Source organism: Nomia melanderi, chromosome 7 (genome assembly GCF_051020985.1).
Source record: "Nomia melanderi isolate GNS246 chromosome 7, iyNomMela1, whole genome shotgun sequence".
Lineage (NCBI taxonomy): Eukaryota > Metazoa > Arthropoda > Insecta > Hymenoptera > Halictidae > Nomia > Nomia melanderi.
The window spans coordinates 9,291,701-9,319,178 of record NC_135005.1 but is presented as its reverse complement, the minus strand read 5'-3'; the positions used below and the strand labels follow the sequence as shown (position 1 = coordinate 9,319,178).

Here is a 27,478-nt window from a genome sequence, read left to right as displayed (position 1 = left end):
CCAGGGGGAAATAAACGGGGATAATAACATCGATTACTCCTCCGGCCTACCTAACGCAGCGCCGATTTTAATTTCAAGCTTATCTCTCTCGATTACGATCCACCTCCGTTCTTCCAGATTCGGTACAGTCCGCCTTGGACGGTGGATATTACGCGCGGGGCAACGGGGAAAAGGGACAAAAAGGAACGGGTGAAAATCGAAACCACGGCGAAACCGTAAATATAATTAAAAGGAAAGATAAACGATTACCGTACGATGAATTTATGTCTGCGACGTTAATACCGTCCATGATAATTAAACACGGAAGAAAATTGTACGGGATGAGTTTGATTAATGCACACTCTTGTATGGCTATCGATGACGATTCATTATCCTCGAGGAACATCGTAGGCATACACGACATCAGGGTCCCGCAAAATGCGAGGGTGGCCTGTCCTCGTTTATTTTCCGTGGCAAGAAGGGGATCAGGTATAATTTGAAGCAATGCCACGCCTTCCGTTGCCTGTGAACCTCCGTTGCACCGTGAATCGCGCTCGGTAGCGTTAATAACGCGCCGCCGTGAAATATAATAATTGCCGTATTATAATTTACTCGCGACGTGAGTGAACGCGACCCAGCCGCTCTCTTCTCTTCCGCGAACGATTTCCGCGATCTCAACCGGTTCCGACTGTGCCTCTGTTGTTATATTAAACTTCACGTTTGCTTTTTGCAAATATGCCTAAAACGGAGGGTATAATTTCACCCGTTCGGAGAAGCTTACGTGTCGTGTGGCAGGTATATACGTACATGGGACTCGGCGAATCCGTTGAATATGCAGTTCTCAAAATAGCCGGCGATCAGATCTATATGTAAATGCTTGTACTTGAAATTTTTTAGAAGTTTCACGCGTCCGCTACCTTTTTAGTAGTATTTCGGACGATCAATGTTTCATACTTTGTGTAAAGGAGAGGGAATTATAGTACATTTACCTGTGGTTTCATTTAACATTGTAACGCCATGGTATAGGAAGTCGAGGAGATTTATTTTCTTGATCATTATTTGTAGTTTGTGAAAGCGATATGTTTTATTTAATATTATATTGTAATCGCGGAGACTGTTCTTGAAAGGAATGCTGGTAATGGGTTAAATTACGTATTTAACGATAATAGCACGTTCAGAGTACTACTGAATATAATGTTTGAATTCGATTCTGGTTAATTATTGATTTACTAATTTAGATCTTCTTTGAACTTTTGCGTTAGTTATTGTGGACAAACGATATTTTGGTTATAGATTAGAGACTATAAATAGCAAGGAGAAATAGCTTTCAATATTGGCTGGTGTAATAAAATAGATGTAGTACATTGTATTATATTTATACCGTATAGCGTATAATAGGCAATATCCTTCTTATAGAAACTTGCATAAAGAACCGCAGTCTAATTATAAATCTCTTAAAATATAGATATAAAAATGAAATAACACGATGCTTCAGATATTTTGTTACTTATATTTTAAACGTATCAAGGAAATTAAATTCGTTTCCCTCTAAGACGAAATAAATTATTTTCAATTACAAGTTTATAAAAATTATTGCTTCAGAATTATAAAGTACCTGCATATAACAGTTTTACTCATTAACTGAAATAAATATTATAGGTATCCTATGGCTGGTGGTTCAGCTAGGAAGACTTATTTTACATGAGAAATACGTCGAAACCATACAATAAAAGTTTTTTAATTCAATCCTCGTTGTCGAGAAAATTAAGCGCGAATATATGTCGAGCACATGTGTACACGACAAATTGTGATTAAATACAGACAACAGAATCTGTAGGGAGTTTTTCAGCCTGCACAAATGAATATAAAATGTAGAATAAAATTTTTTATTCGGAGTCTCATTATTGAACAAAATGAGTACGAATGTGCTTTTGTAATAATTAACCAAATACAGGCGTTCTCTAGAAATTTATAAACTGAACTTTTTAAAAAATGAATTTTCAAATAAAAATATTTTACTCCAAATATGTTAATTATGCTCTCATATGTTCGGTCACTGAAATTAATGAATATTTTGGCGCTTGAAAAATGTGCAAATTTCCTTACCAAATAAAGGATAAGTTATACAAAGTAAAATTTATACGTAATATTCAACAAATTCACTATAATTAACTTATACATCTATTTCCCTGTGATTTATTAATCAAACGTCACAACACACTTTATTATAATCGATTGTACTCTCCGTAATTATTTTTTAATTTTTCGTTCGAGAGGCGAGAGGATCACCTCATATATTCCAGGACACCTGTTTTAAGAAAGCTTGATACATTATCTTCGCAAGTGAAGGAAAGATTATACACCTGCAGTTTCGTGCGCGTCAACCTAATGATAACGCGGAGTAAATTGTTTCCTTAATTCCTCTAACGTTTTATGAGCTTGGTACAACAAAATTAACTCTAGATCAATGATACAAATTATGTAAACAATTCACATGGACAGTTTTTCTTATGAATACTTGCTTCAATTATACTGGTATTCTGTTTCTTTAATTAATCCATCTTTTCCTTTTAAATACACCGAAGAAAATGTTATTTGTATGTTCATTTACTTCATAACGACTTTATTTAAATAAATACTTTTCCAAAAACTAAATTTTATAGTTTATATAATGTTTATAATATATAATATAATGTAATATAATATAATATAATATAATATAAATTATATATATAATATAATTTATAATATTTTTCAAATATATAATTGTTTGAACCAAGATAAACCGACAATGTTTACACAAATATTGTTTGAATAATGATTTGGACGAAGCATTATTTCAATAGCACTCAGTGCTGCTGTTAATTGAATATCCGTGGTGGAATGATAAACAGCAAAACAAAAGAGGGAGGAAAAGTGTGGGATTCGTGGAAGCATTCAAGACAATCCCAGTTGAACGAGACACCAATAAATTTCAAGCGGTGCGGCAAGAAGATTGAGGCTCACCTGGGCGCAAATGAATCGCGTCCAGGAAAAATGAGGACGAAGGGATGGAGTTGAGCCGGGCCCAGACGGAATCCGTGGCAGCTTGGGCTATTCATTAGTCATCTGTGCCGCGGTAAATCCATAATGACAGGATAAACTACCTGTTTACAGGTGATTACGCCAATTATCGACGATACCAAGAGCGTTCGCAGTTGTTTACATTTGACGCAGTCCGCTTCGACACAAATTCGGTTTCTGTGCATGCATTCTACGCGTTTGAATGCATGGGTGAACTATTCTGCGTCGAATCACACGGAGTTTACCACATGGACGCGATCTTGTCCAATTTAAACAATCCTGAAATAAATACAGAACCGAAATGCACAACTGAGAAGTAACAGCAATAGCAGTTGTGACTTCATTTCGGATCTGCATAATTGTTTCAGTCGGAATTAATATATAATAGTTTTGATACTAAAATAATAATTAATTACAAAATAGCTAAGTTAGGTGATCGATTTTTCTTAGTGGATATAGGAATAGAAGGGAAGACAAAAAGTAAAAAAACTGATTAATCGGATAATGTAGTCATTGATTGTAAGTTAAATGAACGAAAGAAAACTCAGAATTTCAAATCAAATTTTATACTCATGGCTTCGTGACTAGTTCTTACTGGTTCACTAAAAATAAAATATACTGTTACAAAACGATGTCACAGGGAACTATAAGATTACTTTCTCAAAAAACACAGTGAAAGTATAATATCTCATGAATACTATGCGAGTTAACCCTCTAAATATTGATATGATACTGAAATAAATAAGAAAACATTAACCCCTTGCCAACAAGAATTTTGTACTTTCAAAAATCTCTTTCACAAAAAACCTGATTTACGCATCGAAGTCTTAAATACTAGAAAAAAAGAAAACTACATATCAATCTCTCGTTATTCGAATAATTAAATTATTCACCTATCTATCTAAATCTAGATACGAAAGCTCGAAGTCGTCATTACGGCGATATTCGACTGCAAAGGGTTAATAAACAACAATAGTTACTACATTTTATAACTATTTTCCTACAAGAACATCATATATACACAAAATCAAAAAACACAATCCATAAAACATCTGAAATCAACCTTTTCAAACATACTAACACATGTGTACATATGATTTCATCAAACGGACACTAACTCTTTCTTCGTATGTTCCTCACAAATGCCACCGTTCGACCTCGTATCGTTCGGTCTGTATCAGTTTTAACAAAATAAATGAATCCAACGAAAACTAGAACCACCTGTGTTCGTTTTCAAAAAGAATTCGGCCCAGAAGAGGTTAAGTTTCCGATCGGGAACAAAATATAGGGTTAACCCTCTACAAGCCCGTGTAACTTTGAAGTCGCACATCAATAGACTGGGTTAAATTGATTTATTTAATTTTTTAATGCAAAACGACGAATGACATTAAATGATTAATCAACTTAAACTTTTATTCACGCAGGCGTTTACGTTCAACGTCATTGCAACTTCAAAGTTACAAAATATATTCGTCTTAATAAAACTATTAAAACCATTGAATGCATTTTTAACTTGTGTTCATATGTTGATATTTATTAATTTCATACTGCATAAGTTTTCTTATAATCTCGAAAGAAAATTCGGCCCATAGAGGGTTAAGGTGAAATGGCTATGCAGTAGACGCACGCGTAATGGCACCGTGGTACTACGTTTGCTTGCATCTTGCACCGTGCGCCGCGGCGCTGCGTGTTGAGGGCAATTTATTGCTCGCATGGTACGCTAATCGAGAGACAGAAGGGAGATAGCTTTGACAGCAGGGAAACCAAAGAAATGGCCGGATACGGGAAGGGGATGAGGGCTGGCGCGGTTCGCCGTCGATCCGAAGTCGCGCTTCGAAGGTCAGTAAACAGGAACGCCGATGAAATTCTAACTCCCCTCTAATAGCGGCATCACGCGTGAAACGAACTTTACGCACGGGTATAAACTTCTCGCGGATGCTGCGCGGGTTAGCGGGTCTTTTATGAGTTTCAAATTTTTCTCGTGCGCACGGCGAGCAGTCCTCGTCGGAAACGGGTCTGCGCGCGATCGTTCAAGAAGTTTATACGGGACAAGAAACGGAACTGGTCGGAAACGTCTGAATGCGTTCAGCGATCTCGAAAGTTTGTACGCGTGTAATGTTTACCGGCATCGTTCGTTACAGTACTTTATTTTACATCCCGCCAGGTGAAAAACGTATCTAGCTGGTAATTTTATACTTCCGTGTCATTTGAATGTATTCAATTCGGTTGTGCCGATGCTGGGGAACTACGATGGGTATCGCGTGTTTCTAACATCGTGAACGAATACCGGAATGAAGTGGAATGCTACTTTGAGGAATTAGATACGAACAATTCGATCGATAACTATTTCATTGTTCTGTTTAATAACACAGAATAATACATTATACGAATACGTATTTCTATTTATAACGTTATTAAAATTAATTTCTATTCTGATTCTATATTATTTTTGTAATTTTAATAAGTGATTGTACATATAAGTCGCATACACTATATAATATATTTATTTACGTAATAAGATTAAAGGATAACATTCCAAATAGAGTAGGAAATATCAGCGTAAACCGTTTATTAAATTCGTCAGACGTATGATAATGCATAGGTAATAAATTATATTTTATTTTCGCTCGGATTAGAAACTATACTTCGATAATGGTACACGAGACTGCAAGAGTATTCTATTTCAAAGCAAAATACAACAATGTCGCGAACCCTGATTGAACCGAAGACGGACAACGTCCTGTGTGAATGGCTAGCAAAGATCAAAATGACACGCCAGCATGCCGAACAGAATTTTAATCAGAAGTTCGATGTGAAACCGTAGATTTCGGAGGACGGCCGCCCTTTTAAGATGATCGTAGGTAACTTCAGCTCGGGTCCACGAGGCCTCGTGACTGACTTACATACATGGGAGACGAGCGGCAGCCCTCCGGTTTCATTGCGGCGCTGCGCTTGATTCGAAACCTGCACAAGATTAAATTTAATCGAAATTGCCGTCTTGAATTTCTTCCGCAGACCACACGGGTGTAATGTAATCTCATACTTCGGTCGAATCCTCCTTGCTGCTTCCCCTCGACTATAACATCTTTCCCATTCTTGCTCTACATTCTTTCTCCTTTATGCCTTACCCCTTTTTTTGTCTTCTGGTACACCCTTTTCGGGACTTTCTGCTTGGGTCTAGACGAGTTTTTCAAATTACTGCGAGCATGTCGTTGACGGAACATTCGGTCGTCTGGAAAATTTCTGGCGAGTTAGAACGTGGAATTTCGATTTGCTGTTTACGAGTCGCGTCGGATGTTGAGATTAGTTGCGGGTTTAGTGAGAAAACTCGTTGCTATTGTTTAAACGATTCCTCTTTTGGAGAAGGCCCCTTTTTGTTATATATCTTAATGGTTTCAATGAATGAGTCTACAACTGAATGGTAGTAATTGAGCTCTTCGAAAGTTAAGTAATGTTAGTAGTTAAGTATGATGGAAGTTAACTTAGTTAGCAATTGAAGTGAAGTAAAGTTGGTAATTTATAATAGTGCAATTTAAATGTGTTCGTTCAATCATTATTTTCCATGTGTATCTTCCACGTAAAGTTAATGTCTCCTGATAACGTGCACATATTCGAAATATTTCACGATCTGTAGATACATGACAAAGTAATTGTCGTAAACACAAATTGACAGTACAACTGACTGACCGAAAAAATAACATATATTTTTTATAATCTCCTAGTTACCTTGAACCTTTTAAATAAAAGTCAATCTATTTACAACACAGAATATCTAAATTGACGCAATTATGGAGTCATCCCACAAATAATACAGTAATTTTATACTTCTTAAATCTTTGAAGGTTAAGATAAATAAACCATTATCTTAATTTCTATCTCAATCAACAGATAACGAAGAATAATATGTTTCGTATTAACAAAAATTTGTATAAATATATCTTAAAAGAAAATAACAAAGAAATATCCTCTTCCAAGGCTCAGTCTTCGGAAAAATCGAGTTGGAACAATGCACTACGTGCATGCACAGTTGCGACAGAGATATGATTTACTGTGCGACTTACATTGCACGAATGTGTTTCCTAGACATTAGATAAGTTTCACAGAAGCACTCTGTCGCAAAATTTATGTTTATTCCCCGTAACGCGAGGAACGAATCAAACCGAACCGTACCGTATTCGCATTGCAAACATTGAGAGCCGCTTTCATCGATGCCTGTACATTAATCCAGCTCCGTGTAATTATTGATTGCATAGTGTCATACGGGGGTCCAATAAACGTTGCCGTCTCTCGCAGACACGCTCGCGAGATTACGAACCCGGGCACGCGAGCATTCGAACCGAAACCCATCCCGGCGCGCTCGCGTGCGCGTACAACGTGCTCCTCTATTGTTGCACGACAGACGTAGAACCGAGGCTGACTGTTATCCAGGGCTGATTGGCCGCGATGGACCCTCACAATGGAACATGTCCTTCGACAGACCGAGAAGGAACGAAAGAATAAAGAAACGGAGTTAGATTTCGCGAAAGAGGAAAACTGTTTTATCTGTGATAAATGTTGTGCGGTTCCTGCTACTTTTACTCTGTTTATTTGGAAATGTTGGTTACGTGTATTATTGCTTTTATTGAACGTAATAATATTAATGTTGAGCTGATATAACTTTTTATAAAATAGAGTTGTGGAATGTATACTTTGATTTTTCAATTTTATTTTCAATTCGATTTACTTTTATTCAGTTTCTTTTCATTTCGGCCAATATCTTTCTATTTTGTATTTATTTAGTGTTGGAATTGGTATGTGTTGTTTTTCATCTAGTTCTATCTTTTGTGAAAGGTAACTTCCACTGGTTAATGTAAACAAATTTTAATTGTGTAATATCGTTTATTCTCCATCAATTTAATGTTTTTAGTTGTCAATTGATATCAGTGTCATTAATATTAGTCGGAAATTGAATATGTTCAAACAATTTAACAGTATAGAATTACGTTTCAGGATAAGGATATATTATAATAGAATGCAAATGTTCGTGTAAAGTGGACTATTCATGAATAGAATGTTACAAATATAGACAAGTATAAGAAAGTTATTTTCTGGAACACATTATTTTCTAATTTACACTAATGTAAGACGTTAAAAAAATGGTACTGATCTTTCCTTTTATTATAGTCTATTATAGTCTAAATATTATAATTATTTTAACTTAAAAAGAGAAAGATAAACGGAATAAAATTAAACAGACGTCTAAATAAAACCATATAAATCCACGTTATCTGTATCCAGCAAATTTGTCGTCTACCATCTTTTACATACATTCACTCAAACTTCCAACAATTCTCATAAATTAAAAATATTCAATGATCTCGAAGCTTTACAAGACAATCCTAACGATCCTCCCAAAACATTCCCACCAAACATACTTCCATATTCCTTTATTTCCGCAGCTGTGCGAGGAGACAAAGGAAACACACTATTCCGTTTAATCTAACAAAAGCCCGGTATATATTTAACACTTTAACTACCAGTTGAGTCAAAATAACTCATTTTGGGTCTCTTCTTTCGCAATTATAGGAAAGGCACAAAGGATTTTCTCAGAAATTATTCAACACATTAATTCAGATAAATACAAACTAGAATATAAGGAAATCGAAAACCGAATAAATGTATTTTTATAAGTTTTATAAAAACACGCAGAACAATCAATTTTACTGATAGTTCTAGCGTTAAAGATACAACAGCAATACAACTTTGTCCCTTTTCCTCGATACACGCTTTACCACGCGCCTCTTTTAACTCTCCGCCGAGCCCACACCGCAACGTCATAGCACTGCCAATGATGAAACTTCAGGAAAACTCTAAACCAACCTTGCAGCAGCTCAATCCAAAATCTGTTGAAATAGTTAGGATCCCAGCATTAATTATGGTACGCTAGCGGTATCAAACGGCGCGGCGGTTTGAGCGACAGAACAGTAGTCAGATTTTTCAAAAGCGAACGGGTGAAAGTTGTCCGTGATGCGGACAGGAATGCTCGGGCCATTGAAACTTCCGATCGAAGCTTAACCGGTTTAGCAACGCGGAAAAGTTTGTCGCCGCGGATAACACGATTCGCGGGAAACGCAAATATAAGGCCGACATTAACGCGCGTAACCGTTGATCGCACCTCATCACCTCGCATCGCCGTGCAACCTTGCGTAAGTTCTTAATATAGAATGTTACACGCCGGGGCCCGCTCGGGCCCGAGAACGTCTTTGAAGAATCCGTTCACCAGGAGAATGTCCAGCGAACCGTTCCCTCTTGCTTTCCTTCCCGTACACACGGCAAGGTGTGATCGAATTTCCAGTTGTCGGAACGCGTAGTTCCAGTTTGATACTCCAACGTGACGTCGCCCTAATCGCGTGCACGGCCCAACCTTTCCTCCTGATGGAAGCGCGCGCCCTGTTCATTTACCTTTCACAAACTTGCCCTCTGTTCGTAGAACTGGTAAACGCGTTCGTTTAACGTTCAACACCGTTCTGGTTTAAACAGTTTTTTCATTAACAAATAGGGGCATCTAGGTTTCGACGATTTGTTCTTTGTTCTTTGCGGTAGAAACTAAGACTTTGGGTATGGTAGTGTTTACACTTTATGGGGAATTTGAATATTAAGTGGACAATCTTGTGTGTTGGTGAGAATTAGGATCACTCGAGATTAACTGTGTTTTGCTGGTTTGTCAGCATTTACTGAACCCTCGCGAGGGAAAAAGAAATATGCTAATGCTAGTGAATAACAGTTTGTTTTCTATATATTCTGTATTTTCTAATATAGTTTATTTATTGTCTAATGTAAAATAAATTATTTATTATTTGAAGCAATATTCCATTCGAGATTGGTACCTGTTTGCTTAGCTCACGTGTACCTTTAATATTTTGTGCGATAAAACAATTTAAAGTTTAGAAGTATAATATTATAAATTGATTTTTTTAGTAGAATGCAACATGTTAATTTTTGTATAGGCTGACGTTTTGTGGAAATCGCCGGAAAATTATGGATACGCGAAATGCAAAGGTACAGAGCATTCGAAGGTGTCGTTAATTAAAGATCGTTGAAAAGTGGGTCGTAGGCTTGATCGACGATGAATTGTATTCGCGATACAGGGATTTAGTGACGTTTTAGAGGGGCTCGCTGACGTATCTGGGACAAAACGAAGCCTTTACAATCTTTAATAGGTTCTCGAGTATTTTATTCAATCAGATTAACTTAATCATTTCCCAGTTTTCTCGCTTGTATCACGTAACTTCCCTCCGACAAATACAAAATAATTCTCGCTTAATTGGCGTAATACGAATTACTCTGCTGTTGTTAATTTGCAAACATATTGAAGTAACGGGAAACGTTTGATATTACTGTGAAAATTGAAATCTTTGAATACGTTTAAAGTCATTAATAATTAAACGTTGGAATTTCAATAGTTTGCTCCGGCTACTATGTTGACATGATAGTAAAAGTAGCATGTTAGCATCCGCCATATAGCAATTACCTGTAATGGTCGTTTTGCAGATTTTCTTGCTTGTACCGCACTTCTATGCTACCTCGTTGATCTATAACCTTTCGCACAGTTTCACTTTTTAACTTTCCTCCACTTTGCAAAGTAAGAGAAACTTAACGACAAGATTAGGTGACTCTTAAAGAGGGTAAGTTCACTTTACTCAAATAGAAACGTATTGCGCATGTGAAGACTTCTCAGAATGTGAATGCAAATTTTAGTGATTGAATTTCATTTCTGTAACAATTACAATCTTACAAATTGTATAAATTTCTTTTTAAAACGCATTAAAAGTTGTACAGAGGTTTAAGAAAATTTGAAAATTTAATCTATTCATGTACTAAATCAGAAATAATTAATATTCTTCAGTTAAGAACATTTTTTTATTTTGAATGCAATAGAAAATTAAAGTATTATTAGTTCTTTTCATACACTATATAGACATGTAATACAAATCTATTCTTCCCACCAACAATTATTACAATAAACGAATTAAGAAAATGCAAAATGCCTGTAAATACTTACAAGTCGATAAAAATTAAAAAAAAGTACTCTTAGTAAAATAATATCTTATAGTAAAATAACTTATCGTTTGTTCCCTACTTTGAAAGTATTCATTTTTGCGCTCTTATTAAGAACTTTCTATATTTCTTTATCCCTTGAGTACTCCCTTACAATTAACTTACTATCATACACATTGAAACACCAAGGAAAATGATTATTATACAGTACAACCTAAACAAACTCTTCCATCGCTCATTATCACACCAAACATGTTACATTCATCAGTGAAACCAACGACCCCAGTATAATACAAATTAGATATGAAATACATGGGCAACGAGTCAGCTTTTAATACGGCAAGAGAGATATCGTGCAACAGCAAATGGACAAAGTCCCTGAATTGCGGACGCTCGAGTGTGATCAGCAATGAAAAGAAAAATGTAAATCCCCCGGACAGGGGAAGGGAGTTTCGATTTAGAAGTTCGTTCTGGACGATGAATCCTCGGAAGGCGAGGACGAAGCTCTTCAAATCCGAATGAAACCGTGAGCGAGGATCTATATTGAGGATCTACAGCGGGTTGCATAACAATGCCGGGCAATGTTACCTTCATGCATAAGTATCTATGCAAACCCAATAGCGATCCTGAAGAGGCAGGACGCGCGGTGAGATAATATTTTCATATGAATACAAATGGTCCTCGTTCTGTCCTCCTCCGTCCCACCGTTCGCTACGGGGTTGTCTCTTTCGCCTCCGTTGTACGTATCCGCAGGGTCGCGAATGCTTTTTATCGTAACGGCTGCCTCGACTATTTCCTCCACCAAGAAGTTGCGGAATCGTTTTACTTTCTACCGGAGCGGACTGAAAGGAAGTTTCTGCGGCGGGAATAATGCCCGCGTTTTAGTATTTAGCCAGGGACTTCGCGGTGCCCTCTCGTGGTCCGTAAATCTCGGGATGCGTGGCTTGTTCGTCGGGTGTCTGGCTTTCGACTGTTAACACTTTGACTGCCGTGCGGTCACCGATGACCGGAGCTTCCAAGTTAGAAGAAAATAATTATTATTTGGAAGATAATTGCTTTCGAATATAAATCTTCCGTGACGTGAATAACTAGATAATAGGATAACATAAGAATTTTCATATCAAAGAATTAATAATTCTTGCTTTGTATCTTTGCTATGGAAAGAATAAGTGATACATAAAATGTCGTTTTTCGTGGCAGTCAACGTGTTAACAAGCTAATTTTTTCATCGTCACGGCTGACTGTGTGACGTAATTAATTACGATTTACCATTAACGCTAGCGCACCCGTCAAAATGACGGGCTTCTGTGTTCTTATTTCGCAGTTATTGATATCTTGGAAGTAAATATCTGAAATGAGTTTGAAAATAAATAGTTTCACTTGAATATTGTGATGAATACGCCAAGAAATCGAAAATAATTTACCAGAATTTTTATTATTAATATTTATTATTAAAGTAGATATCTGAAATGAGTTTGAATATAAATAGTTTCACTTGAATACTGTGATGAATACGCGAAGAAATCGAAAACAATTTACCAGAATTTTAATTATTATAATAATTCATGAATTAAATATTAGTGCTCCGTTATCAATCGTTAATTCTCGAAGTAAACGTGAACCTAAAATAAGTATTAAATTCTTTTCTTTTTCGAACTATATAGCAGTCGTATCAAGCTCAGTATTACAGACTTTTCAGGGAATTTGAAAAAATGAATTTATTGGATGGATCAGATATTTCAAATAAATCAGAATTGGAATCATTCCGAATAAGATATTCCACTATTCCTTCAACATACGGATTTAGTCCAGCTGTTTCAGAATTGAAGATTACAGTTCCGAATTGACGAGACATAAACAACAACACTTAACGACGATAGAACAATATTGATCTTAAGTATTCTTAATAAATTCGCCATTAATTACTGCGATTATTATAATTAGAGCAATACGTGTTAGAGTTCCACGATCGACGCTGATAAGACAGCCGCGATAACGTAACAACCACGTCGTATTGATACGACACCGTAAATCATATTCACTCGCGGACAGTTTGGATAACTGTCCAGTCTTATTTTTTATTCTGCGCGCACGCGATCACGATACACGCGCGATAAGAGTGCAATAAATTCTCCTTGCGCCGGAGCCGGGCGAGCTTTTGTTCGTACGCATTACGCCGTACGTATAGCCGTAATTATCTCATTGTCAATTATTTGCATCACCGGCGATGTGGATTTTCTAACGATCGCCGGTATGGTTTGTCGTTTTAACGGCTGATAACTCCGATGAAAGTCACGAGGCGGATTAATGTTTCCTTCTCATGCCCGTGTTTCCGCGTGCCCCGTTCGTTCCTCGGGCCTTAATATTTAGCAGTTGTCAATTATCGCGATCGTGTCTCTCGCGGAACCTTGTCTATCTCGGTGAAACGGCAACGGCGCGACGATACGAATCGCGGCGATCTAATGGAGTAGAAAAGTGCACTTTACTACATGAACTGGTGCTTAGGAAATGAAGGTTTGCCGAGGAATATTAAACACGAATTATCTAACCTGTCATTAGAGTTACAGCTGACCAGCCAACGCCGAAACTAACAGGCGCGTGTTTGAGAAGTCATGCGAGCGATCGAATAAATCAATGCGTTACTGGCCCACAACAGCTAATTAATTTGTTTATTAATTAATTTATGGATTAGATTTGAACGGGCACAAGTTCTGTTTTACGTTGTGGCGAGATACGATTGAAGGAACAGAGAAAAGTAACACAAAGTAACTTTGCAACTGAAAAATAACTTGGAACACGAATTGAAATGTAACTTAATGACAGGTATAGACAGCTAATGACGAACGGTGTTAGTATATGTTTGATGGAGAATGTATAATCGAGTGGAATGTAACGTTTGTAGTCTGCCTGTGATTGGACCGAATATTATTTTAGTACCAATAATTACGGATCCCTATGCAAATTAGACATTAGATTAGAAGAAAAAGACGTTGTGTTTTTGTTCGTACTTTGCCAGTCTTATGAAGTTCATAACTATTCGAAAACACTGATTTACTCTATGTTTATGAACACTTATAGAATGAACCGTATTTACAATTCGCATGATTAAAGTAAAAAAAAAGCAGCAAAGAAGCTCAATCCTTTGCACAAAACGATAGTTTCCATTCTAAACATTCACTGTTTCCTGACGAAGTATAAATAATATCATTCACGACTACCCCAAAGAAAAACCTCGCATAAACTAGTAAACTACAATTCGATTCCAACGTTCCATGTATCGATGCACCATAGAAAATTCAATATTAACTGAAAAACATCACAATTTCTCAAATAAAATGACGACCGAGAGACCCTCTTCCGCTGCAAAAGGGTGAATCCCCGGAACGTTCGCAACGTAATTTCGTTACACGACGAATTTCATCATCGAAAACTTGTATCGGGTCGTCGGAAGTTCGCCGGGCTATTGTCAAAGGAATTTACCTCGCCGGTGGGAAAGGTCACCTGGCTGCAATACTTTTTTTACCGAGCCGCAAGCTGTATTGCATCGTTTCGTGCGCGCGGCATGGGCGAAGGTGAAAATTTCATTCGAAGTTCTGCGGTCTTCGTGGATAACTGTAATGACGGTGGGAAGAGCGAGCTCGAAGGGAGGTGTGCGGCGGGCCTTCTTCGTGTCGGCCGTGCGAGGGTACAGTGGCAACCGATGAAGGTTTCCGAGAAACGACGGGAACCAGGCGCCCGGACGGAGACAGATACACGAGGGCGAGACAAGGAGGGAGTAAATAAATATTCGCGGGCACGTATAACGAGATGTAAACGAAGACCCGAAGTAAAGGGTACGAAGTAAATCTGGCCGGGCGAATTACAAGGCGAATATCACCGTTCGGCTACGTGTCTACAGAGTTTTAAAGACGTGACCGGGACTGCGTAAGCGGATTCTGGCGCGACGAATTCCCGGCGTCCGCCATTTTCACGCGTCCCTAATGAAATTTCATTACCGTGTCTGAGTGCCGCGTTTCGATAACGTTTCCTCCCCCGTTCGCGGCTTTAATTCGATCAGCCTGCCGTTGGATTTGTCTCGTGTGTGAATTTAATGATGAGCCGGGATATTACGAGTGGACTGCAGGTTTTATACATTCCCGGCGCACGCGGAGATGTAAAGATCGATGAAACTGCGGCTGATTAATGCTTTCAATTTATTCCGAATTTACCGAACCCTTTCAGCCTTCGCCCGTCTCGGGTCATTTGAACTTGATTGGTGTAGCTGTTTTCTGCACTGGACGAGGTGCTTATCGGGTTTTGCGCGGAATCTCTGGTTTTTGTTGTAAACGTGTTCGCTTTTGGAGTTTCACATTGTCATCTACGAAATTCTTGCGAGCTTTTTCTGGAAGATAATTGGAACAATGAAATTACGATAGAAAAAAGTTTTTTTTAATGTGTGTTAGAAAAGGTAGAATACTTTCCCATCCCCGTTTCTTTAATATTGTACTCGACACGACAATAAATGTAATAACATTCAAAAATACAAGTTATTCTCTTTATCTTACCTTTTTATTTCTTACAAACGAATGCTTACAGTTTTATTTATTATTAAACCTGATTCCATTTTCTTAAGTATTAGCGTATTTAAAAATGTCTTTGGATTCAGAATGAAAGTTCTAAGTGTCATGAAAGTAAACTACTTCATGGATGCCTTACATTGTTGTATGCAGGGAACAAATTTTATTTTCTCCGATAGAAATAGCGCCAAGTCGAGAGCCATTAACGGGAAAGGTCTATGATCTTTCTACTTCCTCAACAACATAGCAGTACCAACCATCGATTTCTTGCTACTGTTGGATTAACTGGAAGACATTTAACGCTAATTGCTGGCAAGTATTCCTTTCACGATCCACTGAACGTTTAATCGATTCGGGGGAATCGCACCAACGATCGGAAGTCGGTCATTGCTTACGCGTCTCTTCGATCCTCGAACAATTTGATTTAACCGAATCAATCACAAAAACCCGGTTTTTGTTGGTTTAGAGTGACTTCAAATTTATAAAGAAGTACTATCTTTGTCACTGCTAGACAATTAAACACTATATAATTATTTGTACACATTATTTATATTACAAAGTATTTCTAAAAAACATTTATACTTCAACAGTATATTTAATAGAAAAACGACAAAGAAAAATATTATAGAAACTTTCATTAACTATGATATTCTATGAAAGTTACTAAAATTCGCTCAACTATCACAGCATTCGTGACAATGAAATTGTCTCATAATAAAAATCAAACACACAAAATTCTTTGTACAACGTCAATTTCAGTTCTTCGATAGAATAAAGACCCCCCGATCCGATATGTTATTGCTGGAGTATAAGTTATCCCAAGAAGGGAAAAAAGATGGTGCACTGGAGTCACGTAATTAAATGTTCTCCCCGAACTTCTTGTTATTATCGAAAATACGTTTAAATTCCTCTCTGGAGTTTTCTTCCAATATCCGTGGCTAATATCTCTTTAATAATGTAACATCCGGCCTTGCACGAGGAAGGACAGGGTCGGTGATCCCGTAAACGCATTCTTAAACGCGATACACGGGGCTGTTACTAATACTGACTGATAAAGACGGTTAGAGTGGAGGGGGCAGGTTGGAACGGGTGCTCTTTGCAGTCTCCCTCTGGAGGTCCACGGATGCCGAAGGAATAAGAGCGACCTAAACTCCGTGAATCCTTTTATTAATCCGCGTGGCAGAATTGGATTTAGATTCTCCGCCATCCGCCCCGTTTCAGCGTTCGCTCGCCTCCCTTCGAGGTGCGCCACGACTGAGAGGAATCCTCGAAATCTTCAGCGACTCGCTGAAGTGTGCAAGGAGAATCACGTAGCTGAGGCAGTTCATAGAATTCTTTCCTTCATTGTTGTTCGTGAATGCGCACATCGGAAATAATATTTAATTTAGTGATATTTCACCTTGGCACGAGATTATGACCTCGCGACCTTTTATCGTTTCATTAATTACTATTACGTTTTAGTGGTCAACGTTCATCGAGCTTTTTGGACTAGCATGTCAAAAATGTACGTTCCTCTTTTTTTGTTTAGATACTTGTTAAGAATTTTTATTAATTTCAGTTTTCGCAATTTTACGAGTTTTAGAGATTTTAAATATTCTTTATTGGAGAACGTTTTTAATAACGTTAATCATTTTTTTTAAATAGAATTTTTTAACGTGTAACTACTTGAAGCTTTTGTAGTTGATATATTTTTACGTTTGTTTATTCTTTTTCTATGTAATTATTGTTTCCTAGATTGTAACGTAAACAGACTTAGTTCGAAGTATAAATATGTTCTAATTCTAAGAAGTTGGTTATGATTCATTGGAAATGTCATAATTGTGATTTAAAAGAAACCACTCGTAGTGAATTTAAAGCAAGCACTGCTACTTTACTGCCTCGTGGAATTAATAAGAAAAAATAATTGAATATAATTAAATCCAGTTATATTACAGACCAATATTTTCTCCGCTAAGGATTTAAACAGTTTAGAAACGTAACAAGAATTTCACTAATCTTTCATTAAGCTTTTATTGCTTGCTAGAACAAGTTATGAGCGTAGTAATTTCACAATTTATTTATCATTTAACTTACATTAAAATCGCAGATTTCCTCAAATCAAATTGAATTATTTTAACTGTAAATTTTAAATAATCTACTCTTGTAATTAATATTTCCTGTTGAAGCCTTTCGAAGTGTTAGAACACTTTACATATTTTTATTGACTAATACGATAACATCTTCACAAATTAGTAAATTAAACATTCACATCCTCCTTTTAATTTGATTAAGGAATCCATCGTTCCTTTAATTGACTAAAGAATTAACGAAGAATTGATTTCAGGAAGAGATATTTTCACGTGTAGTCTTGTTTGGGTCTTGGCTATCTTTATACGTATATAATTGCCGCCTGCAGGTAAAATCTGATATAACTTCCAAATAAAACTGCAAGACAAGTGTATTTTAATGTTTCCCTGTTATTATATCATTTTTAAAGATACTATTAAGATCTAGCAACTTAATGGTTATCTTAAGGATAATTGCAGGTTGCATCGCGCTTTCAATCATAGAGTTCATAATTTTAATTATAGATCAGCATGTACGATTTAAGAATTTTTGCATCCGAAAAACCCATAGGGTAATTGATCATCTGAAAAATGCATTTCAAGTACTATTGCCGGCGGCTAAACACTTTTCATTTTCATCTGGAAGAATCATGTAATTATACGCCTCAAGTTACGGATATCACAAATTTCCTCCATTACTATTACTACTATTTTGTAATAATTAACTTGTAAATATTAATAAGTGTAATTATTACGATACAATATAATATTAATGCAACAAATAGTAACAACAAAAGAAATTTCTATTAAATGTCTGAATTAGTTACTTCTCACGTAAAATATTAATTTCCTACAAAGGATTTCTAAGAAGTTTCCTTGACCTCTTGCCATACGATTATAAATGAAACCTGTATTTTATTACCATTTATTAATAGAAATAGTTAACACTACTCGTACCACGATCGGTCAAACGACCGATTTTAAGATTGATTAAAAATTCTGCATTTCCTTTCGTCCATGTAACTTTATATCAATTCTTATAACACCCAATTAATCAACCTTTCAATTTTGGTCTTCTCTATATTTCTATTATTACTAAGAAAAATTTATCGTTTAACTTGTTTACCTTGATTTTATAATCAATTATTTAACCGGTTACGATAGAAATAAGTCCAAGATCAAAAAATCTGTCCAAAAGGTAATTTAACAAAAATTTCTTTATAGTATTAAGATAATAAATAAAAGATTAATACAAGGAAATCGACCAGACTGGGATTATATCTCTATTTCACCACTGATCCACTCAAAGATGACGCGATGTTGGCCCTAATTTTTCAAGCAAGGACTCTATAAACCACCTGCGATACGTTTAGTGTTAATAATAAAGTAACACAACGTGGTGTGCAGGAAAAGAAGACGTCAGAATCGAAAAGGCTGAAAAGTCGTGCTCAGTGACCCGTGGGAGGCGCACGAGGACCAGGCTGCCCTTAATGCCGTGACTCACGGCATTCTTCCCCCGAAGAAACGATAAACGGCTGTGTCCTCGCCCTCTGTCGAACTTCTCTGGGCGAGGAAGCTCTCTGCATTCTTATTGTACCTTCTTCTTCCGCTCCTGTTCGCACAAAAACCATACGGTCTGGCGAGCATGTCTGGTGGGCAGTGAGTAGGCGCCAGGGTCCACCCCTTTCCGCAGCCCCCGACCGGTGCAGTCTTGGCCCGTTTCACCCCTTTCCCTTTCTCCATGGTCGTTAGAGCGAAAACGTTCTCCATTAACGCCTCCTCTTCTTTTTTTCCTCCTTTTGTCAGTTGGCAGACGCAGCCGCGCCAAAGCGATATTAAAAACTGCCGCGCGCTGCAATAAAGCTAACTGCTTCTCGCCCGCGTATAGTTTCCTCTCGATGTTACGGAGCGCTGATTTTCCCTCTTTACCCGCGCCACCTTCGGACACGCTTTGTCGCCTATTTTCGATTCCGAGACTCGGGGGATCGTTCTCATTTTTTCGCCGTATCAAGCGTTCCCCGTGCTCTTGAACTTTCATTTTGAAATTCATAAGAACTTCCCGCGCCGCGGTGTCTTGCATTTATCGCGGCGTGTCGCGTCACTGTCTTTGAATTTTCCTTGAATGTACAGCGTGTTCTTCGTCTTATTTATTCGATTCCGGAGGTTCTTAAAATTTTGGGCATTTGATTTGATTATTGTTTACCAATGGTAAAATTTATGAGCATCAATTGTGTAGTCGATGATCAGTATTCTTAAGACGTTTTTCGTTTCCTATGAGTATTAGATAGTATTAGCGCTTGAAACTATACACAATGATTTCGGTTTGTTTCTGGAACACACGTTAACATAGAAAAGGCTGAAAATTGTATAATTTAAGTCTTAAATCTAGATCACGGTTTTCATGTATTTATTAAAACATTATAAAACATCCAAAATGTCGTATACTTACAGTATCTGTTAGGAAAAACCATTCTCCATCGAAATTCTATTTATCAAATTGCATTTCCAAAAATTTGAATTTCAGAAATTTTAGAAACTCCTCAGAAATGAAAAAGTATAAGATCAAATAACAAAGATTTCTAAACGAGTCAACATAAAAAACATAACACAACATAACAACCTTCTACCATTTCCAATATATCATAAACACCAGAACATCAATATAAATCACATACACTCCCGCTCGAATGTCTAAAAACAAAAGAAGCCCCGCGAAGCAACCAACTATTATTAAGTCACTCGATAAACCTGCGGTTCAATTAAAATTAATCGAGCCGCGGGGAGGGGCCGCTGAAAAACCGCTCGGTAGCGCCGGGTATAATAATCCGACGCCTATACCGCGCAATTTCAGGAGAATCTCGGCCTCCTTCAATAATCCCGGTCTCCCTTAAAGGCGCGTTCCCCGTAAAAACTACTCGCGTCACAAAGGACAGTTAGTTCGCGCGAATAATTTATTACCGTCCCCCGAAGCTGTGCACGCACCGCCCCGCGACGAACGTTCCCCCCGTGTTCTGTCACATAAAACGGCGGATCGAGAGCACGCCGGTAGAGAGGAGGACGACCGCGTCGCGAGAAATTGTCTTCCTCCCGTTTCGCCTGTGGAAACGGACCGAGGAAGAAGGAAGAAGAACGAACACCGACGAAGGAAGGGGCGCGAGGGAGAAGAAAACAGGGGAATGGCGGTGGGAGGCTACTTTCAACCGGCAGAAGAAGCGGCGCGGCGCGGTGCGAGGCTGGAGTGGCGGAAAGGCAAGGGACTCTATTGCTTCGGCATAGGGAGAAAAGAGAGGCGGGCACTCGCGTTCGTGTTCCGCGTCGAGCTTTGATATCCAGCGCGGCACAAAGAGTTGACGCCCGGGCTCCGCGTATAATGTAATTGCGTGGATAGACACGTAGCTATCTACCTAGACACCCCATTCGCTTATTTGCTCCGCGAGAAAGACGGCGGGAAGGGGGTACGTCTCCCGGTACACTTTTCAGCGTGCCGTGCCACCCGTTGCCGTGCTGGAGCGTGTCTTTCGGCAGCTACCGGGATGAAAGAAAATTCTGCACCGCCGTGAATTGGTACCGCGGGGGAGGGCCGGGCGCGTTTCGCCGGTCCACGTGTCCCTTTGTCACCGGCCGAATAAAACTGGCCGGGCAGAGGAGCCGGCGTTATCGTCGTAGGGCTTTTAATGAAAGTGCTCGCTGAAAATTCCGGACGCAAGCATTGAGAAACGTTTTAACCGGCCACCGGCGGAGAAAACGCGGGACCGTTTTAAAATGATTGTCCCGGCAGCTCCTCCGCGCAGCACCGCGCTGCGGAACGGGTTCCTTGGAACACGCGAGAGATCTGAGAGCTATTTGTCAGAGGTGTTTTCAGGGAATTTGGATTTTGATTGGATATTAATCCTTTTGACGCTTTGAGACCAATTATACAGGTGTGTAACGGAGTATGCTGCCGAAACACCGATCACATACAATGTATGGAATTGTTATGAATTTCTGTATCAGTTAGTAGTATCAGAAAATTGACACTTGTATTGGTTTCAAGATAAGACTTCAAATGGAGTAATCTACAATCAAGATTGTTAGGATTACAGAGAATTAATAGCTATAGCAAAAGTGATGATTTCGAGTTTTAGCTTCTGAGGACTGGCTTTAATAAAACCTCGGTCTCGGATGTGTAACACAATAAATAATGAGAACAATCCGTATACAATGATTTATAGGTAACATTCGGAAATACAAAGTGTTTTCCATGCTTTGATTTACATGCGATAACTAGTTCGCATTATGTAATAATAAAAATTAAGAATTCTAGGAACAATTTCTCATTCTAATTTCTCAGTTAAGGGATTAACACTATTCCGTCCGTGGTATCCCGTTAGCGTTGCATGTAAGGCGGATAAAAAAGCTCAAATATACGGAAAAGTAGTGGAAATATATCTATTGTAATGAAAATTTACATTTATATATAAATTTCATCGAAATTTCAAGTGCACCAGGTGACAAATAAAGTCCAATTTCTCTGAGAGTATTGTATTAAAACATAAAATCGTTGACGGGAAATGTTTCTTCGATATTTATAAGAACGCGTCAGTCACGAAATAAATTTCGCTTCGATACCAGCCGGGTTTACGCGACGTAGGAGCGAAGAACGCTCGTATTCACGGGTCGCGCTTCGAGCTTCGTGTACTTAAATACACCGCGAACGATGGAAATGTATTTAGAGGACAGCTCTTCTGAAAGGAAAATAATTTGACATATTTTAAAAGTTGGAATACCGCTCGAACTTCTAAAGCCACCCTCGGCTTCTTCGCTGTTAGGGCTCAGCTGGGGGAAAGGAAGGTGACGAGGTCGCGGTACGGGGTGTTACAACTCGGAGGCGTCGGTGCCAAGTAATTTTAAAGCGATTTTTACCGAAAGAAGTTTACATTAATTGGGGGCTTACCGAAATCGGTGAGTATTCTTTTCGTTCTAGTTACACGTTCAACCACGATTCATCTGATCAAATCTCGTCGATGCTGATGCAATGAAACCACAATATCGTTTAACGTGCAACGGTGTATTTTCAAGCTCAATGGTAATGTTAAATGAACAAATGATATTTACGCAAGTGTTATTCAATGTTGATGTTCATATTTCCTGGGTATCCGGTGTAATTAAAATTGTAACTGAATTACAATTAACTAAATATTAAACAATACTATATATTTGTAGTGGTAATTAAATTAATTGATATTGATATACAGAATATTGAATTCTCAACGAATGCTCATGACGGCTTTCTGATTCATAGAAATCAATTTCTACTATGATATTTTAATATTTGTGTTAGTATTAGAAATTATTCTGTGCGACGCAATTATTATCATTTTTATCATATTTAGAAGTACATTACACAAATGTGATAACGTACCAAAAATTGTTCTTATAAATAAACTACTAGAAGATTCAGTACATACTGCAATATTAACCCCTTACTTCACAATAACGTATCAGACTCGCAGTGAAGATTTTAAACAGAATTCAGCGAGCCTAAATATTCCCCAATTCTTTCGAATTCAAACTAAACATTATTCTTCTGTTATCAATAATTATACTTTAGAACAAACATAGACACGAATATCCCTAGAATTGTATCTTCCTAATAAATAATTAACACCAAAGTAGTTGTATGGATCATAGCCAAAAAACAAATCCCAGAACAAGGGGTTAAACATCCCCCACCAGCCAAAACTAGAAACGCGTTAACCAAAGAAGTACCAAAGATCCCTCAGCATCCTTTCACAGCCCCGCACGCAAATTGCTTTGTCTGGCCCCGCAGCCACCGCGCCGTCCACCCTATCACTCACCGTCTAAATAGCCCAGGATGCAACAACATTTTCTAGCGGCGAGCGTTTAACAAATCGCGTAAAACGGAGCTCGGCGCGCTCTCGAAGGAAACGGAGCATGGCTGGGATCGAAGGAAGTGGGAAAAAGAATCGTCTAAAAATTTCCTTCGTCGGTGCCCGAGCAACAGCCGCGCTTAGACGGTGGAACGAGAAGGCGGTCGAGAAAAAAGGGGTGGCAGGCGGAGGAGTAGGTGGAGTTGGCGGGGGAGCGCGCGGTTACCGTGACTTTATCCTCATTCCGGCAGGAGCGTAAAAATAACGAACGAACTGTCTAGGTGAGCGTTTTCGCGGGTGCGCCCCGGGGCTATGGGAATCGGTTGTGCAGCCCGAGCACCTCCCCCCCTGAAGCCGCGTACGCGGCCCGGCATGAATATTGCCAATTTACGGGTGGAGGAACGTACGGTTCTCACCTAACCTCGCTTCGTTCTCGTTTCGAAGCTACGTACCGCGCTCTCTCGTTCCATCGCAGCTCCGGCTAGGCCGCTCCAGCCTCCTTCCGCATCCCCTTTTTCTCGTTTCGTGCCTCTCCCACGTTCCCGTTCTCTCTCTTTCTCTCTCTCCCTCTCTCCCTCTCTCTCTTTCTCTCTTCCTCGTCCCAGCGACGGAGAAAAGAGCCGGAGGAGCGAGACGACGCCAGATGAAAACCGGGAAAGGCAGAGAAAGAGGAGCAATGCGAGCGAGCGAGCGAGCTAGCGGTCGCTTGACGCGATATTGGAAAATGGCGTCGATGTGTGCGCGGAGGGTAGCCGGCAGGTGGAGGGTGGCTCTCCCACGATCCGCGCGCTCTCTCCCGACCGCGTTCCTCCTCTCGGTCGCGCCACCCTCCGCCCCCTCCGGGGAGTGGGGAAAAATAAAATAAATTGCTCAACATATCCAATAAGGTGGCAGAGCCGTTGCCCGGGCGACGCCGACTCACTACTTTCCTCTATGCTTTTCCAGAGGACCGAGAGATGTTCTTCCCTCCCCTCTCGCTCTTTCCACTCTCTTTCCACCCTTTACCTTCCTTCTTTTCCCTCCGACAGTCGATTCTGGCTCTACCATCGCCGTTCCGTTTCCACTTCTTTTTTTCTTCCCCTCTTTTTCCGCGTCTCTGTTTTCTTCTTCTCCGGATCGTTCGTCTTCTTCTCTTGAGGACCTCTGCAAGTTTCCGCGCGCAGTTCGACGATGTCAGAATGGCAAGAGGGAGGGAGAGGGGAACGGATCGTTCCTGTAGCTGCTCTCTTTCTGGCTTCGTCCTTTTCCCTCCTTCCATTTCCTGGCTGCCCCTTTCTTCTCGTCTTCTTCCTCTTCCTACCTCGTGCGTCTCATCATCCTCGCCCACCCGCCGCCGCCGCCCCCGTCCGCCCACCGTCGATGTCGCTCCCTTCTTCTCTTCTTCCTCTTCCGTTCTTCTGCTTCTTTTTTCGGCGCCACCGCATAATACGCGCACGATAGCGAGCTATTGGATCGCAGGGACCTCTCTTTCGATATTACCATACATATAGGGAGGCCTGTTACTACCCTCCCTTCTTCCTGCGAGATTCGCTCCGAGATTTATCTGGCTTACGTGCACGTACAGGTGGCTGCCCCAGCTCGAACGGTTCCTTCGGGGTCGCCCTTTGAGAATAATCGATGCGTTTCGAGCCTCGAGCGGAAGTGATATCGGGAAATCGGTACGAGACGATGTTCCTTGGAGGAGAGACGATTGCGTCGGAAGCTGAACGCGTTTTTGACTGGTCCTTTTCTAGCTTCGTTCCTTGGTACATCGTCGATGTGGTTCCCGTGAAGCGTGTATTCGAGATATTAAGCTGGATATTTGAAAGCTGTTTCTTCTAGAAGTTTTTTCGAGTTATTTATTTTTAATTCTGTGAATGTGCAATGACTTTATATATGTATCCTTCCTTTTTTTTAGGAATACTTGGGATGATAGTCATAGATAGTGATGGAATTCAATAAAGAAATTGCGTATTTATTTTATATTTGAACGGAAAATGTAACTAATTTTTACTTGCTCATTTAAACATTTAAAGTAGCATTAACTTCAGATATTGCTTGTTTCGTAGTAAATAGAAATCAGATAATCAATTTTGTTCATTTTTATAGTATACATCATTTTTAACATACATTTCATCTACTGACTTTATTTTGACTTTTAGAAATGGTATATTCTGGCTTCTCATTAGAAAATTCCAATTTCCAAGATTTCCATGTCGCACAGTTGCAAATGCCGATTATATTGATATAGTCCAAAATTTATATTAAAAATTAATGGTAGTTGAAATTATTACACATCATGCATATTCACCGAGGAAATAAATTTGAAGCCATTCAATGGCAAAAACATGATGAGGATCCAGAAGACAATAATCAATCATCGCAGTTAAAAAGCCCCACGTTTCATTAAGTCAGAAAAAAATGAAAATTCTCTTGGCTAACAAGGTGAACGATTATCTGCTCCGGAGTACCTTTCCATTTCGTGGTAATTTAAAACAATGAAATATAACGTGGAAATAATTACAAGCGCCACAGCACAAACATTAATGATGATGTGACCATAATTCCCGGTCATTGGTTAACCAATACCAGAACAACTTAACGATCCTACTGTCCGCTCGATATCGCTTCCCTTAGCCTATGGGTCAATTATCAATCGAGGAGACGGTCACGAAATGTCCCTCGCATATATATTATGGAAAAAATATCTGTTCTCCTCGGTGGCTGATTGAGGACATTGGATTGGTAAAGATAATTATCCATACCTATCAATTTATCAAACGCGCATTCAAAGTCTAAAATTGTTCATTGACAAAACCAGACATTAAAGATCATGGAATTACATTAATATATAATTATATTATAATATTATTATTATATTATATTATTATATAATATTTACTTGAAATTATAACATTAACTGAAGACGATTTATATGTATATATCAAAATAAAAAATGCTAGATATCCTTGATGCTTTGAAATATCCAATCGACATCAACACTTTCTCACATAAGTTATACATTCATGCAAACATTGTTTAAAAATGAAAATATAAAAATACAACAAGTTAACTTTAACGAGTTTCTTTTAGAGGTAATGAATTCTAATTTAAACGTTACATTTCCAAAACTGTGATTAATTCGAATATTAGTATAAAATACTTAAACTCCCCCTTCTCGTACTTACAAAATAAATATTTCTCTGTGCTACTCTATACCGTCACTTGTGATACCGCTTCCGCGCAATGTTCTTAAGTGCAACACAAAAATCCAAATATCACGCACAATCCGTTCAAGCAAGCACGAACCAACAGTTCCCTCCAAATTTCATTTAACGCGTCAAATGAAATGAAAGTTGACCGAGAGAAAAAGGACGCAAACAAAGGGTACCCCGCAGCATCGTAAACAATGCGACGCAGAACGCAGTTTAACAATATTTTTTTCTCGGCGCTTTAACCACAAAGCGGCCGGGAAAACGATTGTGTTTTTCTATACCGGCATAGTTAAACTTCCAGCAATGTTGTTAGGCGGCGAGGTGCACAGGTGCACGCACATGCCGCCACCAAATTGCCGACCGTTCCTTTTTGCCCGGCTGGAAAAATTGGCAAAGGCAGTCGGTACGCCTCCTCCTGCAATATGTAAAATAATGACGGCCGCCTGAAAGGAATGCATAATGAGAGATATCTCTCGACGTGCACCGGGTCCGAGGCGCTTCCAACCTTCACCCCTCCACCCACGTGCCTATCAGCATACGAGTATGCATTATCGTTACGCCGTACACATGCACTACTGTCGAGAAATTTCATGGAAATCTCGAAATCGGCCTCGCCTCGTCCGTCTTGCGGCCGCCTTCGTTGCCGCGACGCGACGCCCGTTACGGCTATTAGAGTTCAGGTTTAAATGTCTCGACCGCCGCTCCATTTCCATTTTTATGCTGGCAGTTACTTG

At 39.0% G+C, this 27,478-nt stretch overlaps 2 protein-coding genes across 5 annotated transcripts in view; both read left to right on the top strand.

The window, feature by feature from the left end:
• Window positions 1–27,478, top strand: part of LOC116424171 (UPF0489 protein C5orf22 homolog) — a 749,516-nt gene that overhangs the window by 29,847 nt on the left and 692,191 nt on the right. The gene's annotated exons all lie outside the window — the stretch shown is intronic.
• Window positions 1–27,478, top strand: part of LOC116433095 (UPF0489 protein C5orf22 homolog) — a 476,138-nt gene that overhangs the window by 269,255 nt on the left and 179,405 nt on the right. The window lies entirely within an intron of this gene.